General features: G+C 44.9%; 1 protein-coding gene across 1 annotated transcript in view; it reads right to left on the bottom strand.

Annotated features, from left to right (window-relative positions):
- ECT2 (epithelial cell transforming 2) overlaps positions 1-16,717 on the bottom strand; it is a 297,161-nt gene extending 280,444 nt beyond the window's left edge. The window contains exon 1 of the mRNA XM_078665446.1: positions 16,434-16,717. The gene's annotated coding sequence lies outside the window, so the exon portion shown is untranslated. The remainder of the gene's footprint in view (positions 1-16,433) is intronic.
- Positions 16,718-19,421: the final 2,704 nt, after the last annotated feature.

Here is a 19,421-nt window from a genome sequence, read left to right as displayed (position 1 = left end):
AGCTGCCCTCCTTTCTCAGAGGCCATCAAAAGAGCTACACATGACCACAGCCAGTGCAGTTAGTTTTGTATATATGCCCCTCCTCATACCCAAAAATTCCAGTGGGACTTAAATCAAACACTCAAATGAATCAATTGCCCTAATACTATGCAAAAGTTCGCACAAATTGATCAAACTGTGCTAGTGGCATTGGCAGATCTAAAATTACCCGTGTCACCGGCATTGTCAAATATGCACAAAAGCAAGACAAAGAAAAAAAAGACTGAACAAACATTACAGTGGTATGCCAGATGTTGTTCAGATATGTCAAACTGTGTTTAGGCTAGAAGCAAATCGTGTCAAATAGGTTATGGAAACTCAGTCATAACCTAATCTCTGTATAAATGAGAGCAAAAATTGTAATTTTGCTTTAGAATTGCTGTCTTATTCGGTTATAGACATTTTACCAGATTTTTCTGTCAGACTATGCTGACATTTTTTCAATAAAAATACATACATTTCAGGATGGTCGTGAAAAAAAAAAATTAAACGCTCTCATCTAGTGAGACAGATCTCGGATGCAATTATTCTTGAACTCTTCTTGCAAACAGGCATGTTTTTACTGTTGCTGACCATGTAGAAAGTAGGCTACAGGGGTGGCACCTCCTTTATGACGGAGGAGCTTTGCCCCACTAGCTAAAATGCCCCCAGATGAAAATTAAAATGGTAGACATGACCATCATTTCCATTGACTCTGCAAACTTCCATCCAGAGCAGGGCCACTGTTGATTGGCAGCAGCAGAGAGGAGTGATGGGCTGGGCACTTTAAACCGCTCAACCATCTTGGACAGCTGAGTTTAGACCGAGCAAAGGCCTCCAGTATCCTTGGAGTGCCGAGAGTCTGCTCCATGCAATCCTGAAACTGCGCTCGTTCTGGTTAACAGCTTGAGAGCAGCGCTAGGGTTGGTTGGGGGAGTTAGCTGAGTCCAAGGAGAGCAGAACACCGAGACATAGCGAGGACATGCAGAAAAGGAAGTATGTTTTATTTCATTTAACAGTTTACCCCCTCCACAGAAGGTACGACTCACTTGAAGAACTTAACACTCGAGTGAGACACCCAATGACAATAAAATCCACAATAAAATCCGCACCATCACTCAAGCTGAGATAATATACGCTATTGGTTGTGATAACATGATACAGGGTGTCTGAGGCAATCTCTGAGATCTTGGAAAAAGATGCGTAGGCTGGGCTATATGGGATTGCCCCTTTCAACCATTCGCTTTCTTGTATTGTATTGTATTGTAAGGGGTGCTTATAGAGCGCACTGACACCATGGGTTTCGTGGCGCTGGGTAGACATGGAGAATACAGAAGGACTAGACGGATTGAGGGAAGAGCCAGGTTTTTAGAGACTTACGAAAAAGAATCAAAGAATTAGAAGCTTTAAGAGAAGAGGGAAAAGAATTCCAAAGCTTGGGGGCCAGATAAGCAAATCTCCGGCCTCCAGATTTACAGAGTTTATAAGAGGGAACAGTGAGAAGGTGAAGATGGGAGGATCTCAGATTCCGAGGCGGGCAATAAGGTGTAATCAGAGAGTTCACAAACGCGGGACAAGGCCCGGTTTGCGATTTGAAAACAAGACAGCCGATCTTGAAGGCAGACCTGGCAGTGACGGGGAGCCAATGGAGTTTGACAAGAAGGGGCCTGGCAGATTGCCACTTCGGGATCCCTAGGGCCAGTCTCGCCGCTTGATTTTGCACCACTTGCAGTCTGGCCACCGATGTTTTAGGCAGACCGTGGTAGATCGCATTAGAGAAGTCTAAGCGGGAGAGGACAAGGGCCATGATGACCTGTAGGAGGGCGTCAGGTGTGAAAAGAGGTGCCACTTTCCTGATCCTGCGTAGCTGGAAGATGCAGGACGAGACTACCGTCCCCACCTGTGGCCCAAGGGATAGACCGGAGTCAATTGTGACCCCTAAGCTCTTCACCGAGGCCACGGGGGTGGGAGAGGGACCAAGTTCCGCCGGCCAGAATTGTGGCCCCCAAGAAGTGGCGCTCCTACCGGGAAGGAGGAGCTCCGTCTTCCCGGGGTTCAATTTCAGCTGGTTGTGGCCCATCCACTGGAGAATGTGGGACATGACTGCCTGGAAATTAGGGATAGCAGAAGGGGAGTTGAGAGAAAAGATGAGTTGCAGGTCGTCCGCGTAGTTGAACACTGTGACGTCCCACTGCCTCAAAGAAAAAAGAAGGGGGCGAAGATAGAGATTGAAAAGAAGAGGGGATAGCGAAGAACCCTGGGGGACCCCACAGGGCGAGCACTCCCTGGGGGCCCTGAAAGTGCCAAGGCTAAGGGTCTGAGACCTGCCGGTCAAAAACGATTTGACCCAGGCCAATGCCAGGCCCTGGATGCCAGCCTGCTCGACACGGTGGAGAAGGATGTTATGGTCCACCGTGTCGAAGGCGGCAGACAGATCTAGTAGTACCAGGGCCTGGGGGGTACCCTTGTCCACCCCGTCTCTCAAGGCATCCAGCACCGCCAAGATCACAGTCTCCGTGGAGTGGCCGGGTCTGAAGCCAGCCTGATTGGCCTCGAGGAAGTTGGAACTCTCGATAAACTGAGAGAGACAGGTGGTAACGTGGGCCTCCAGGATTTTGGAAAAGAAGGGTAAGAGAGAGATGGGACGGTAATTTGCTGGAACGGCGGGATCCGCCCCTGGCTTCTTCAAGAGGGGCACCAGAACGGCTTCCTTGAAGGGGCCGGGTACCGTACCCGAGGAGAGAGAAGAATTCAACAGAGGGAGGATGCAATTGGGTAGAGAATCTTCAGTCAGCATTCCACCAAAAGCCACAATGTTTCAACTATTACCCTCTTGTTCACGGTGGCTAAGTCTTTTCAATTTAAGTTCATACCTTTTAAATATTGATGGGCATTCTAGGACTTGTGGTTCAACTGATATTACGTCTGAAGAGAATTGCTGGATTCACACAATTTGTAAACTGCGTGGTCCAAACGCAATTCGTACAGGTCTTATGTTGAGATTCAAAGGAGTGCATCAATATTCATTTTAGCAGTGATAGTCTTTTGAACAGTTTGAGCGGCAACAATCACCCACATTTGCTTAAACCAACCGAGTTTGCATTCCAAAATAAAAAATGTTGCCTTAATTCTGTAACCAGCAATGCTTCTGTTCACCAATATTTCACAGTTCCCAGTCACTCTTGGTTGGCGTTTATAAATTCTCTATCAACATTGGTGCGCACGACCCCCGGACCCTACTTTGCGGCATATTATTTCGGTTGAAGGGTCGCAGCGTTATGAAAGGCATTTAACACTGGACATGTGCTCATCGTCTTCCATGAAGTTGTCCTTGGTATACACCACCACAGAATCTCCCAAGGCGTTTTTGAAGTAGAACCTTTCGGGTTATACAGATCTTAAATTGTGTAGCACAAACGCAAGAGGAGATTATCTTTTTCAGCTCTGCAGCAGTTTAGAGTCTTTTACAAGTTCCTTTGATTCTGGGCACCAGCACTTGTGTTCAATCCTGAATCAAAGTGGTCTGGAAAATGGCACGCTCTAACTGCTGGTGCAGTCGATGGGGTATGAACCCAATATATTGCATATATAAAAACATTTTTTTAAATGTTTTTAAAAGACATGATTTTGGGGTGAGCCGGAAGATTTTTCCTGAGCCTTTAGGGATGCTGCCCAATTTTCTATAGATTTGCTGCAAATTCTGGACTTAGACTATTTTCCAGATTTGGTTCATGCTTCACCTATTTGACTTTATTTTTAAGCTTTATGCTTAAGACTGGAATATTATGCACCCAAACTACTTGAGATTACTGTGTTTTTGCCTGTATTGCACTTTATTTTGGAAACTGTCGGTTTATTAAAATACTACTTATCTTCAGTCTCTTTCAATCAAGACTAATTCTTATTGGTAGTTATGGAAATGCTGTTTGAATCTCATCTTTAGGGACACATTTCTCCATCTATTCTTGAGGTTAGCACCGGTCCCACCCCAACATAAGGCACTTTGTTTCTAACATGTCAGACTATCAGAACTAGTGGCAGCAATAGTTTTATTATAATATTTGTGCCATTCATTGTAAAGCTGAATGTGCTGTAAAGCTTGTATCATGTTGTCCAGATCCAGTCCAAGAACATAATCCTTGGGGAGGATTAACACCGCTCCCAGTTTGCCAAGAGTCAGTTTAAAATGTACATATAAGGAAAAAAGCACCATCACCCAGGAAAGTTTAGCAGCTAATCTCTGTACCAAGACGTCTGACAAACCTATAATGGCCGATTAGACTGCACAGATAATAGGGATTTGACACAGGCTAAGACAGTACTATCGTGTCAGAACACACCCAGGGACATAGAGCAAATTTGTTTGCCTCCACACAGTTTAAATGGCAGTTCATAAAATCTATATCCCCGCCCACTCTCAGCCCTTTGGAAAAGGGCCTTAAGAAACTGAGCATTCAACACAATTTGCTGCCTGTCCTTGGACAGGCAGCAAATGCCGAACACGTTTAATCTTAAGGTTGAGTTGCATCATTTTTTCAGAAAGATAAGACTCAAACATTTTTTCCAAAAGGTTCCACACAATCCTACCTTTTCTGGTAGTGGCCTGAGGCCTCCGTCAAAATTCAGTCCCCCTGCCCATTATATGTCATCAAAAATTTTGGCATATGAACAACTGGTGCTACGAGACGTAGAAAAAACATTGTCAGAGAGACAATATGTTAAATATAACATCACAAAGGCGGAACGCCAGGCATTGGGTACTCTCAAATATAATACCACCATCGTTATAAAACCGGCCGATAAGGGCGGAGCCATTGTGGTTCAGAATTATGACGACTATACGAAGGAAATACTTGATCAACTTGATGTTGAAGGGAATTATGCCAAGCTTAGATGTGATCCCACAAGTGAACTAACAAAGAAAATTAACTTGATAACGACACAGGGTCTTGAGTCCGGTTTCATTAACAAACAAGAGTTTGAATATCTCAATAATAAACATCCGAGGATGCCGACCATTTACACCCTCCCGAAAGTTCATAAAAGAATGCAGGATCCTCCGGGAAGGCCAATCATTTCGGGATGTGGTTCATTGCTTGAGCCACTGTGCAAATATATCGACACATTTTTGAAGCCTCTGGCTGAGAAGACGGCCACATATATTAAAGATACGATGCAAACTATTTTGCTATTAGATGGTCGTGTACATGAACCCCAAAAAAACCTCCTGGCCACAATGGACATTCAATCATTGTATACTAACATTCCACAGAACCAAGCTTTGCTTGTGATTGAAGTAGCATTGAATCTACGCCCTGCACCCCACCGTGTACCAACTGAGTTCATTATTGAACTTTTGACATTGGCAATGACGAAAAACGACTTCTCTTTTCTGGGCAAATATTACGTCCAAACGAAGGGAGTGGCTATGGGGGCAAGTTTTGCCCCGAACTTAGCCATAATCTTTATGGATGCATTTGAACAGGAGCACGTTCTCAATGAAATCAACCCCTTTTACAATTGTATTGCGATGTGGCGTCGCTATATAGACGTCGTCCTCACCATATGGAATGGAAATGTAGATCAACTTACTTCCTTCCACGAGTGGCTCAATACACGCTCTAATGATATCAACTTCACATTAGAATTTGACAGGTCAAAAATTAATTTCCTGGACATCATTATTAATGCAGAGTTGGGAGTATTATACACCGGTCTGTATCGGAAAAGCAGTGAGCGTAACACTCTGCTCCGCTATACCAGCCATCATCCACGCAACCTCAGGGATAACCTTCCCTTTGGTCAATTCCTGAGGTTGCGTAGGAATTGTTCAAAAAAGGAAGATTTCTTCAATGAATCAGCTGGCCTTTTAGCGCGTCTATATGAAAGAGGGTACCCGATTAGGCTATTAAAACAAGCACGGAAACGCGCTTGGCATAATCACAGGGAACATCTCCTGGAGACGACAAATAACCAAAATAAAAATGGAGGACCGACTAGTGTGTGTAACCACATACTCAACAAAAAGCAATAAGATCAAGAAAATAATTAATCAACATTGGCATATGATATCGGACGAAATTGGGAATGCCCCATGTCCTTTGCATGCCTTCAAGAAGGCAATAAGGGACCATGTGGTGAGGGCCCTTTTACCTACAGTGACCCCACCGAGTCAAACTGTCCTATGGGGACTTCCTCCAGTAAAAGGCCATGTGAAATGTGGGAGTTGCAAGGCATGCCCGCTAACCCAAGAGATCAAGCAATTCACGCATAATAACCACATGCACACGCTACAAGAACACAGCAATTGTAATTCCACAGGGGTCATTTATGGCATTATGTGCCCGTGGGGTTTCTTGTACATTGGGCAAACGAAGGTAAAGTGCCGCATATTACAGCATGTCAGTCGCATTAGATGCCAGACGCAGGGAGCCCCATTAGTGGAGCATTTTACCAAATTTGGACAAGCACCGGACAGCCTGAGATGGTGTGTCCTTGAAAAGGTGACACCGAATCCCAGGGGAGGAGATTTTAATAACATCCTGAGTATTCGCGAGTGTCGTTTTATACATCTATTCGACACGATAAAACGGGGCCTCAATGAATATGAGGAAATTAGCAAGCAGGTGGCAGTATTGAATAATGGATAAAAATCAGAATACTGATTCCATGTGAGACACAGACACATCCCATATATATTCTCTTTGAGAATAATCTGGGTATGGTATCCCCCAATGCTAGCTGTGAACCCCCGAGAGAATTAACCCACAATAGCAATTGGTCCCCGACGGAATGGTGATCACACTTGTAACCTTGAGTTAATGGTCATTATAAATAAGCGGTTTTTAATTTTTAATCTGTAATATATTCTTCAGTTCAGAAAGCTGGTTGCTCAAATTAAAAGTCATCTGGGCACCAGTGTTTCGTAAGATCCAAACACAGTGGGGAAGTCTTTTCTCCCTTTCCATCAAGTTAGAACGTAAAAAACGTCCTTGTGACGTCGACACGCAGCGGCTGGATTTTGCACAGCGGTCCCGTTGAGCAGTGCGCGTAACTTCGAAAGGTAGGCTGAATGTTCACTAACTTGTGAATTAACTACTTGTATTGAGTGACAATAAGTTTTTCTAGTAACACAGTTCATTGTGTTCCCTTGTAGCGACATTTGATGCCTCGGTGGGAATTGTGTCTAAACCACCATTAACTGCCCTAGTAGACAATTGGAACATCTGGGATAGAGTCCGACAAGCCCTTACCCCCTGTTTGGGTAAGTTGCATTTGGTCGCCATAGAGGAGGTATTCAATTGTGTTATAGATAAATATGTGATCTTGGACACTTTTGCCTCATTATTTACAGATGGTGGGTAAATTACGGTCAAAAATCTATATCGTCCATTTTTGAAGTAGGAGGACAAAGGTCGCCCACTGAAAATTCATGGGTAAGCGACAAGTAAGGTTTGGGAATATCAATTAATTCGTTAGTTTCCAAACCATGCAACATCCTGAACATTACATTGATTTACCCTAGGTACATGTCCTTGATAGATCTACAGTTTGAAGGTTGTGCCATATGTCCTGAGGAAGACCCGCAGGTCGAGGCCCCCAGTCACCCCTGAACCAAAAGACGGGCCGAAACGTTGACGCTTCTTTATATGCAAATTGGACCACTAATCACCAGGAATTACATTATACATGCTATTCAAAACTGTATAAATGAAAAAAATAGTGTAAACAAGCAGTGGTCGTTTGCTGAATAAGCTGGGATTTTTTAATATCAGCTTCAATTTAATTAATTGAAATTGTTTATTTCTGTGTCACTTTTTCTTTGAGGCTTGCACCCCTTTCCAAAATCACTACCCTTTTTTCCTTTCTTGCACCTTCTTAGTAGCTTATTGCTCTTCCTTTTTACCGTTAGTATTAGAAATGTATAAATGTATATAAATAACCTTGTGCGATGGAGTAATTCATTAAACTCCTTTTTGAATAATCATGGGTTTTGTCAGGTAGTTGCCTTGTTTTGAAAAATGAACTACAGATTGATTCTTTAGAGCGGATTAATTCGAAGGCTCACTCAATAATGACAAATGTTTAATTGTAAGTACATATTTTGTTGATTCAAAAGTATTGGTTTGGACCACTGTTTAGGTCTCGTGACCTATCAATGCGCATGCGCATTGAGAGAAGCGAGACTATAGGGCTTTAAACAAAGTTTAACTAACTGTGGCGATTTGGTGCTGTGCCTGTGCGCTTTTAGGTCAATGCGCAAGCGCATAGACCTAAAATGCGCGTGCACAGCATCAAATCACCAGCCATCTGTTGCCCAGCTTGGTGCCGCTCCACCCCCTGCCGGATCAAAGGCTTTCACGGCCGGCCGGCCGTGCTTTCAGTTTCACAGCCGCTTGGCCGGCCGTGTCTCCTTATTTGACTTGTTTAACTATCTAATTCCACTTTTATATTTGTGTCCAGGCCGGTTTTCTGTCCCATCCTGAGCCTGCATCACAGTCGACAACATAGACGAGAGATCATGCCGCCGACACCACAATTCCTAATTTAAAACCACAGTTTCCAAATTAAAACTGGCAGCAGAATTCGGAAATGTTGCTTTCCCTTTAAAGCCACGCCCACCAGCTCTTTCCTCGCCTGACCCTCACACTCCCGCTCCCAAGACAACAAACAGCAAGTTGTGTGTCTGAAGCCGAGCGTGGGCTGCCTCCTCCCGCTGCGCGCTGCTGATTCAGCACGCGCTCACCGCCGCACGAGAGGCCATCTTCAGTCTCGGCAACAACGCTCGCTATGTCATCTTCCAGTTTCCGCAGCAATGTAGCGCAACTTGTAGAGATTGCATAAACTGCTCGACACTATTTTGTTCTGTGATGTTGAGATCACTCACACTGACACATAGACCTTGGTCTACTCTTAGTCGATCAGCCTATAATCCACTTTACAGCAACACATCGCCCATAACAAGGATGCTCCGCCAGCAGCTCTTCCCCTCCCCACTCTCTCTCCCAGCACACCTCCCCCCGCTCCGCCCCTTGCTCTCCGCCCCCTGCCTCCCCAGCCGCCAGCACTCCACACTGACACAGCCTGCCGAGAGCAGCTCTTCACGCCCTGCCCTCTCCCTACTCTCTCTCCCCTCACGACGCTCTTCCCGCTCCGCCCCCTCCCCACTCTCTCTCCCAGCACACCTCCCCCTCCAGCATACAGCACAGAATTCAGGCATCAGCAGGACATGCGGAAAATTTCCCAGATTCTTATAGCGCAACTTGTAGAGATTGCATAAACTGCTCGGTAAATAAAGAAAGTTACACACTATTTTGTTCTGTGATGTTGAGATCACTCACACGGACACATAGACCTTGGTTTACTCTTAGTCGATCAACCTATAATCCACTTTACAGCAACACATCGCCCATAACAAGGTTACTCCGCCAGCAGCTCTTCCCGCTCCGCCTTGCTCTCCGCCACCTGCCTCCCCAGCCGCCAGCACCTCCCCTCATCCGTTCCCCAGCAGCATCTGTTCCCCAGCCTGCCGAGAGCAGCTCTTCCCGCTCTGCCCTCTCCCCACTCTCTCTCCCCGCCCACTCCCTTTCCCTCACTTCCCTCTCACTCTCTCCTCACTCCTCTCTCCTCTCTCCTCTCTCTCACCCTCTCCCTCTCCCTCCTCTCCCCCTCTCTCTCTCCTCTCTCCCTCTCTTTACCTTCCCTCTGCTCTAATTTTTCTCCCTCTCCCCATCTCCCCCTCTGCATGCTCTCCTCTCTCCCTCCCTCCCCTCTGTCCTTCGCTCTCGTCCTCCCCCTCTCTTCTAAACCCTCCCTCTCTCCCTCTACCCTCTCTCCCTTTACCTCACTTCCCTCTCCCTCTCTCCCTTTCCCTCTCTTACCTCTCCTCTCTCCCCATCTCTCTCTCTCTCCCTCTCCTCTCTCCCCCCCTCTCTCCCCTCCGTCCTTCGCTCTCGTCCCCCCCCTCTATTTGCTAAAATAATCACAAATCTAAAAACAAAAATTAATACTTTTATTTAGAAGGGAAAAAACTTAACAAAAAAAAAAAAAAACTTTTCCACACCAAAAACTCAAAACTATCCTATGGCGAGACCTATTGCATTTCCAATGCTTGTTTTGATATTATTGTCCTTGGACACCAACATAGAACATTCCTCCTACTAAAAGCATGAAGGGCCAAGAAACAAGCACGCTGGTGCTACAGAAAAACAAAATGATAACACGTGTAAGATGGCACTCTGGTATAAATTGTGTTAATCTACACGTCAAATGCATTCCTAAATGTGGTTCCAAAGGTCCTCCGATGGAAAAAGCCACTGACACCTAACCAAGTAAAGTTGCACTTGGGGAAAATATTAAATTAACATTGTAATTAAATCTATATACAAATAGAATTGTGTATACAATAACTGCTTATAGAACACTATACTTGCAATGTTGTTAGCAAATGCTTCTATGTTGAGGACGCAACAAATTTGAAGACTACTCGAGAAAAAGTCTTCTGGGAAATAAAGGTAACAGAGGTACCTGGAACAACTGGAATAAAAGGCCAGGTAACCTCTCTTGAAACGGAAGTCATTAAATAACCTCTGCGGACAAAAAACAGCAACTAATCTCTACATTTAATAGAACAAACTAGCCGATTAATCCTGTGTACCCAGTACTTTCTTAAGACACTCGTTTTTCATGGGAACAGGTTTTCCGGTTAAGTGTCCCCTTTATTATTTGTACAAATACCAGAGGAAATTTCTCGCAAAGAAATGCAGACAGGCATTCAAGCGGTTAATATCAAAACCCAAAGTTCAGATGATTAAATGTAGTCAAAAACCTGCCCCTCTCTACCAACCAACCACTACAAGCCCACACCCAACATCTAGAAGAAGATTAAAAAAAAATATTTTTATTTTTTAACTGTCTCAACACTTCTAGATGCAATGAGATACCAACTATCGCACTGCACCTTAACAGCTGTTCCCCGGGAGGCAAAAAGTATGAAGAAACGCGCTCCCAACTGAGAGAACCCAACCTTACATATACGCTACACAGGTTTATACAGTAGGTAGCTAAAAGCCCTTCCGCCTCCCCTGTAAATGCACACAACCACACCGGGGTTAGAAGACACCCCTTCCTAGAGTACACGCGGGCAACCCCACATCAGCAGTACTGCTGTGTTACTAAGAGACTAAAAGATCAACTACATATAAACTGCATCACAACATTTTCCTACGGGTCCTCGTAGGAGGTCAGCAGACGAGAGCAGCATTACAGACCAGTTGATGATCAGTGGCTTAAAAACACGCACAATAAAAAGAAATTCACAATTCTGGTCGGGCCATATACTTAGCAGAGATCAGCAGTGTCTTAAATGGTTACAGTATCCATTTGAGGTTAGGTGGCCTTTGATCCTGTACACCAGCAAAAGGAACCAATTATCCAAACCGGATATGACCGATTACTTAAACACGTGCAGGTAAAAATTTCCAGATTAGTGGCAAACCTAGGAAATGAATCAGGCTTTCTTCTAGGGCACAGCAAAAGCGTGTTTGCAGGCATTTATATTTTTGCTACGAGGCAACGTTTGGCACCAAAAAGAACATGCCAGTGGCCCCTTGTGAAATCTCGAGTTCAGGTGCCTCATAAGTTTGGAATTTGAAAATGCAAACATGGCCTCTGCTTTTTTGTTTGCAGATTGATAACACGATAACAATCGCACAATGTGTTGCGTGTTCCTGGGAAACCGAGTGCGACAACCTACATCACTGTTTGCAATAAGCACTGACAAAGCCACTCGATGTTCGTTTTGTATAGAACATTCACTCCACATACGGGTACTCAGGGTATAAAACACGCCTTTTTTTTAGGATAGTCAAAGACCTGCAATTATCCATGCACACAGACCAACATAATGTACAAGGATGGCACGTGTTGATGTTCAGTAGGCAGGCACAGGGTCTTTTACAAAGGTCTCGTGGCTTTGCACGCGAGGCAAAAGCAGCAAATCAGTCCTACTTCTTCCTTTTCATTTTGGAGATATTCCTGACAGGCATACCAGCCGCTCAGCTTATCGAAAAGCCAAACAAGCATTGGTGCATGCATTCAGTTTTACCTAGTGATTAATAATAAACTGTTTTTGTTTTAAGATGCAGCTTGCTGAGTAGTTGTACAATATAAGGTACAGTAAGTCTGTTAAAGTGTTATGACTGTACAAAAAGGCAATATATTGTAGTGTTACTAGAGGTATAGTGTGGGTATGCAATAGCACCATTTTGAAAAATGTAAGTGGGAAATAGAATTAATAGATGTAACAGCAATATTGTGTTTAGAGGAGTTCCAACAACTTTTGGCCTCCGTACCACTGCACCACCATTGAAATCATGGTCCTAATGCCCGCTAGATAACTGCACTTGTGACGGTTTAGTAGTAAAGTTTGGCAACATTCTGCGTTTAGTGGGGTGCTAGGGGTTTTGGCCCCGGTGCCAATGCACCTGCTGCACCATTCAAATCATGACCGTATAGCTCGCTAGATAATTGCACTTGTGACTGCCTGTTTAGAAGTCAAATAAAGCAATATTATGTGTTTAGAGGCATTCAACAACTTTTGGGCCCGGTGCCACTGCACCTGCTGCACCATTCAAATCATAACCCTGTTGTCTGCTAGGTAACAGCACTTGTAGCTGCCCAGTTAGTAGGAAAATATAGTATAGCTCTTGTATATTAACTTTATTTTTAATGTGCAATGTTGATTACAACATGTAGAATTTGATGAGAATGAGCAAAGAGATTAAGTTGAAGAAAATACTCAATCTGATAATGCCTACAAAGTGCAGAGAAAGGCACTGAGGAATGAACAGGAAAGGTCACAACCGTTCTAAGGCTATGTAATCTGCTTTACACAACTAAATGATAAAAAGCAAGCATTCTGTTAGAAGCGGTCTGTTGTTTTCTTGGGGAAAGACATTATCTTGATAGTGAATAGGCCTTATACAATGTGAACAGCTTTAGTAGAAGCATAGTAAATGCTTGCAGCCAGGGGAAGTTATAAAAAGAAATTTTAAAAAACTTTTTTTTTTCTTTTTTTAAAAGGTTCTACACAAAAGCGAATAAACTCAGCAATTCGGCTGGGGGAACAGATAAGAGCCCCCTTTAAAGATATATTAAAACAAAAGAGATTTAACAAGCACAGCTGAAACCTAACAATTAAACATTTTGCACAAAAGCTCCTAATACACAATAGTTTAAGGCCTATGACCGACTACTTACTTACAGCATGTATAACTGAAGTGGCACGCCCTGTGGTATCTGTCATTTGCAACCAAAAGGGCGCCTGTTCCACACCACGTACCTATAAGGGTATACGGTGTGCGTTGATACCTGCCCAGATTTTAAGGGATAGTACGTTTCGAAACAAGTAACCCTTCGGTGCCGATGGGGCCGAAGCTGGGTTGCAAGGAGCTGAATGCTAGGAGTGCGATTCCACCCAGGTGCCCGTTGCTAGGATCCACCATAAAAAAAAACACGAAGAGGCTTTGTTCCATCAAAACAAGCGATGGATGGCTGTCTTTTCAGTAAATGAATGAAGATTGATTTGTATAACATGACAAAGAAGGTGTGGTGTGAATTCATTTTAAGTTTAAATATTGCCTTAATGAAATCTGATGATCCAGAATGAAGGTATGCTTTATACCTTCTTTCATGTTGGATTACATTTAAAATGAGTTGGAAGAAGCCTCAATTAGAGTAATCGCTGAGCTCAGATTATGTTCCACTGAGGCCAACTCCTACAATAGAAGAAACATGGGCCTTCCCCCAAGTACAGAAACAAGTCACATGGTTGCTAGCCCAAACAGGTAGCAGCCCCAATATGCCACCCACCTACTGCTTCTACCTTCAGGTGTTCATGAGGAAGTTAGACCATCAATTGTGATGCAAGTGCCAGTTATATGCATCAAAACAAGTATGCATTGATACTAACATGCAAAATCAGCTGTACGAAGTATGGTGTTGTACAAGTCAAAGGCTCTAAAAGCTAAGGATGGGAAGGGGTAACCACCCAAAACGTGGGGACTCTATTCTATTGATTCCTATATGGGGGCAGTGATAGCTACCGGAGACTAGGTGTATTCGTAAAGAGATGAGTCTTCAGCTGTTTTCTGAAAAGGGGGTGGGTAGCAGGATGTTTGTCAGATGAATCAGAGAGGAGTTGTGTAGCATAGTGCTGGACAGTTTTTGGTCTTTTACTTCCTAATTTCATTCCTTGTGCTTTCAAGGCTAGCTATGTTCCTTTCTCCTTCACATATCTTGATCTTGATCTGTCAGGTGGGGATACAGTGGAGGCAAAAGCCCTGAAGATTATTCAGCAGGTAATCTGGCTGGGCAATGGGAGCAAGAGGAGTAACTGAAGCATATGCACGATATGGGATTACTTCTTCAAGCCCTTGATGAGTCACATGGAGGACATTACTATTAGTGCTAGGTGGCTGTTGTAAACGGCAGCAAGCCAAGCCTTGCTGCCATCAAGAAGAGATATGACCATTGCCAAAATTGAAGTATTGGTGACAGCTGGACTCTTCCAACACAACTGCTGGTCCAGGAGGTTTAAGGTTGTGTTTGTGGAGAAATGCAATCCTTTAAGCAGTGACAGCCAACATAGAATCAAGGGCACCTGGTGCAGGTTTAGGGGTAAAATACAGGTTGAGGGGTATAATATTTCCGGTTCATTGCTGTAAAGTGTAAACCATTATTGTATGCCGTCAATAGAAAATTAGAAAGTTTAATGGCTGTGGGCTCTAAAGGTCAACTATAGACTTTAAACTGCAACCGCAGACTATACACTTTTGTATAAATCTAGTAGAATAATGACAATAATCTGTTGGGCAAATGGCCATCTAGGCTGTCATTTGCTCCCGTCTTTTGTTTCTAAGGTATATAAGAGTCCTTACCATTCCTAGTAAGTATCCAGTAGCACTGCTATCAAGAGCTTCAACAGGAATGACATGGATCATTCACCCTCCTGGAGCATAAAACCATCACTGGGTCAGCTCATTGGTGTCACTTTCAACATTCAGGATAGTTCATAAAAGCTTTAATACTATAACATGGCACTTTATTACAACTTGAAGTACACAAAGACCTTATTCCACAAAACACATTAAGCTGTTTCAAAGAACTTTGTCCTGATTTGAAGGGCCAATTAAAAGAATATTCTTCTAGAAAAAAAAGTCTAAGTTCACACTTTTTGCTTCACCCACCACAAACAAGCATTGGCAAAGGCAATAGGTCTACCTTGGCCTCGAGAAAGTTGGTGCTGACAATGCTCATTTTGAGATGGCTTTTGCAAACTGTATTGCAAGGTAAACTGTTTGGCACCTCAAACAAATACGCCGCCCCCAGCACAGGGAGCTGTTTTGTATGTGTCCTTGTGAAAGTGAAAAATATTGTCACTAACAGTGACAGTGGCTCATCCATCATCCCGTTATGTGTTGGGTGAGACAAAAATATGAATGACAATAGTAGACCAACGGAGGAAAACTGTTGCCTGGAATACATATAAACTTTAGTAACACGGTAATGTCTTTGTTAACACCAGTCCCACAGAGAAGTATTTAATTTAAGTGGCCTGATACAGTTCTGCACATTTATAATGCACCATTTGACTGTTGTAGCGGAGCAGGCACGACTCACAATCTCCGCGTTTAAAACTTTAACTGACTGCAGACGGAGATATGGAACGAAACCACTGCGCAGGTGGGAAAACCAATGTCTGCTATGTTGGAAGAAGTAACACCGATAGTGCACCATGACTGCTTTACTAATAGAGCTTCCTTTCGTAAGACAATGAACCTGTTCCGGGCTTTAGTTTTCTAGAGGACTTCGTTTTACATTTAATGTTGGGATGATAAAGGGCCTTCAAATCCCAACATGCAAAGCCAGGCGTCGATTGATCGGTCACATGCACCTTGGCAAAACCAATCATGCACCGCTAAACTTACTAAAGAGTAGTACTTGTGATGGCAAACAAGTTGCCAGAGTTTATACATGTCAGTCCTATGAGACTCAGATGTCCACTTCCCCAATGGCTGAATGAAAAGCCTCGGGTTACGCCCACAATGCCTCTAATGTTTTTACAATCAGCCTGTACATGCACAGGACATGGTTTATGGGCATCACTAAGAAGCTATCCGAAAGACCAGAGCTGTGCACTAAATAAATGCAGACCTCGGGTTTCTGAGGTTACTTGTCTGAACCAATCTTTTTGTAGTATGCGAGTTGACCGGTCTATTCTATTATAGCAAGGACTACAAGTCCCAGAGTGCAAAGCAAAACCCTGAACGGAGCCTACTACTTGCGCACCGAGCTAGAAAACGGAAATATCTGCAAACATTATAACATACACCAAAGGACAGTGATATACTCACAAGTGCAACAATTCGATGTTGAGACGGCACCGAGCAGCACGACCGGGCCTGGCCTCCGAGAAGGCTGCCGGAGCGGGTCAGAACTCCCAGTGAACTCTGCGAGTTCTCAACGGCGGCTTTGACAACACCAGCAGTCACTCCTTAGCCCAAGCACTAAACGAAACAGGGTCTCCTCCATTCACTCCCGCAGATCAGCGTCTTCCCTTACCCGCGGCAGCCATTTCAAAAATCAGGAGGGCTGAAGCAGGGGATTGGTCAGCCTGTCATGAGAGCCTGCAAGAAAATCAAAGCGGACTTCTGATTGGACGCTTTTGAAACGATTACACTGGCTTCCCTTCACGATTGGAGGACGAGCCGGGCCACCTGCATCCATAACCCGCCCTGTGATACCGCTGATTGGAGGAATTCCTTTTGAATCTAACTCTGTCTGCTCAATGGGTTGACAGCGTGTCCCCGGGGCTTGCACTACAATGCTGGATTTGTGTGTGTGTGAACGAGTCTGCCACCGGCTACTTACACGTATATTTTACATTGCAATTAACAATGACATTTAAAAAAAATGTACATCGATATTACAGAATTAGATGGAGAGTCGTAAATAACTAAACGTATCGTGACAGGTCATATTGCTTGTTTAATTTAAATGTTCACATAACACTATAAATGTCAAGTTGTTTTAAGCAGCTCTTTTGCGCTAGCATTTCACTGCTAATATATAAAATGTGGTCATGCATAACAACAAAGCTAACAAGTGCAAATTCAGTGTACCTGGTAGATGCACAGTGAATCGTGTTAGAATTATTTCACCTAAGTGTTGCTTTCCATTTACACAAATCTTTTAAACAAAGGCTCGACCACAACAATAACTACTTGCTCGATGGTTTGCATACATAACATAATCTAGTTGGTGTAACAACAATCACACAGATAAGTAGACTCAGTTTCATATATAGGCACACAGAGGACAGGGCATGCAAACAGCATTAAAGATCAAGCGTGTACCTTGTTCTAATGGATGTTGATTGCTTGGACTGCCAGGGCTGACTTCTCAGGTCACAACAAAATCAGAGTCCGTGAGACCCTGCATTCTTAAAGTAACCTAACTGCTGCACAATATCCCTTCACCATATAATGACACACGCCTTGGCAACCCCAATAATCATTTGTTTTATTAGTGAAATTGCTTCTTCATCGGTTGTTTTGATGGATGGTGTGGTATGCGCTCTAGTCTACGCGCGCATACGCGATGACGCGGCACGCGCTAGACTAGAGCGGAGAGGCGGCGCATGCGCATGAGAGCGGAAAGGAAAGGCGCGAAGGCTAAAGCGGCAGTTGGCGACCGGAGCTCGGCGCAGTTAGACGCTCGGCGCCCTTAGCTCAGTAATGAACAATTTGTAATTGAAATAAATAAGTGATAAACACCTACCGGCCTCAGTGTATCCTGTGGGGGAAAAGAGAACATTACAGTGGCGACGAGGCTGGGATCCGGGCACCACCTGGTGCAGTGGACGACAGCAAACACCCCCACAGCCACCCACACGAGTCAGCAAAGCGAATCACTGGCAAGGAAGAGCAAAGGGCGTGGCAGCAGCGCAGCAGCACGGCAAGAAACCGAACACTGACCTTACAATCCAGGTTAGTGTGACCCAAGACTCCAGCAGCCCCCAGGCAGCAACCTGGCAACCAAGGGAGACTCCCCCAAGCCAGAAGAAGGGGGGGAGAGCGCACAGACGGCGCACAGTGCGAGGGACAATACCCCAGGGAGCCCAAGGGGCCAAAGTGACACGGCAGAAAGCGCAGGAGCGTCTGGGGAACCCACCCAAAGGAGGGCCCAGGAAGGCGAACCTAGAGGCGAAGGAAAAATGGCGAATCAAGCGTCAGCCCTGATGGCACCAGTCCCGTTTCTACCTAGACCAGGTGAACCCCAACTAAAATGGGAAGACTGGAAAGATTATTTCCTAAATTACATTGAGGCCCTGGGAGATGAGAGTGAAGGTGAATACACGCCGGAAAGGAAAAAGAGACTATTGCTCCACAACTTAGGCCCGGAAGGGGTGAGGGTGTTTAAGAACCTGGTGCCCAAGGAGAGGGATGCAACGGAGACGGATGTCTTTGTGAATGCACTAGACGACCTGGACAGTCATTACCGCCCAGCGGTTTGCGTCTCGATAGACCGCTATAACTTCCAACAGCGGAAACAGGAGGCGGGAGAGTCCATTGATGATTATGTGGCAGCCCTTCGCAGGCTAGCGATCACGTGTAGGTATGGGAACCTGCAGGATGAATACATCAAGGATCAAATTGTAATGCACACCACCAGTAGGTCGGTTCAAGACAAGCTATGGGCAATGAACGAGACAACCCTGAAAGAAGTGGTGGCGATGGTCAAAAAGGCGGAAATGTCAAAGAGAGGCGCAGATGCGGCAAAACGGGAAAGTGGGCCGAGACAGATGATCAACAAGATTGATGAGGCACCACAATCAAGCAAACCAAAAAGCAATTACGGAGACCAGAGGAAGGAGATAAGAGGGTCGGGGAAACAGACGGCTCGCTCCGGCCCGGGAGCAAAATTTGCATGCTACAGATGCGGCAGTGCAGCACACGCGGCCCAGGACAGGCGGTGTCCCGCGTTCCGCGCCAGGTGCTCGTTCTGTGGGTTGACTGGCCACTTTGAAAAGGTCTGCCGGAAGAAAGGGACGAAGTCCACTGTTAAGTGCATTGAGGCAGCCACGGCCGACGTAAGTGAGGAAGACGACTTGGACGAAGATGATCTGGTCCTGTGCATAGAGGATCAAGTGCTGGACGTGTCAGGGAAGCGAAGAGATAAGCCCCGCACCGACATGCTCATCGGGGGCGTCAAAGTACACGTGGCCGTGGATTCAGGGTCCCCCTGGACAATTGTACAAAGGTCGATATGGGAAGAGGACTTCGCTCCAGCCATAGGACCTGACCTAATGCCACCGGACATCAGACCCATCTCGTATACCG

This window comes from Lissotriton helveticus, chromosome 11 (assembly GCF_964261635.1).
Source record: "Lissotriton helveticus chromosome 11, aLisHel1.1, whole genome shotgun sequence".
NCBI classification, from domain to species: Eukaryota; Metazoa; Chordata; class Amphibia; order Caudata; family Salamandridae; genus Lissotriton; species Lissotriton helveticus.
This window is presented reverse-complemented; position numbering and strand designations above follow the sequence as displayed.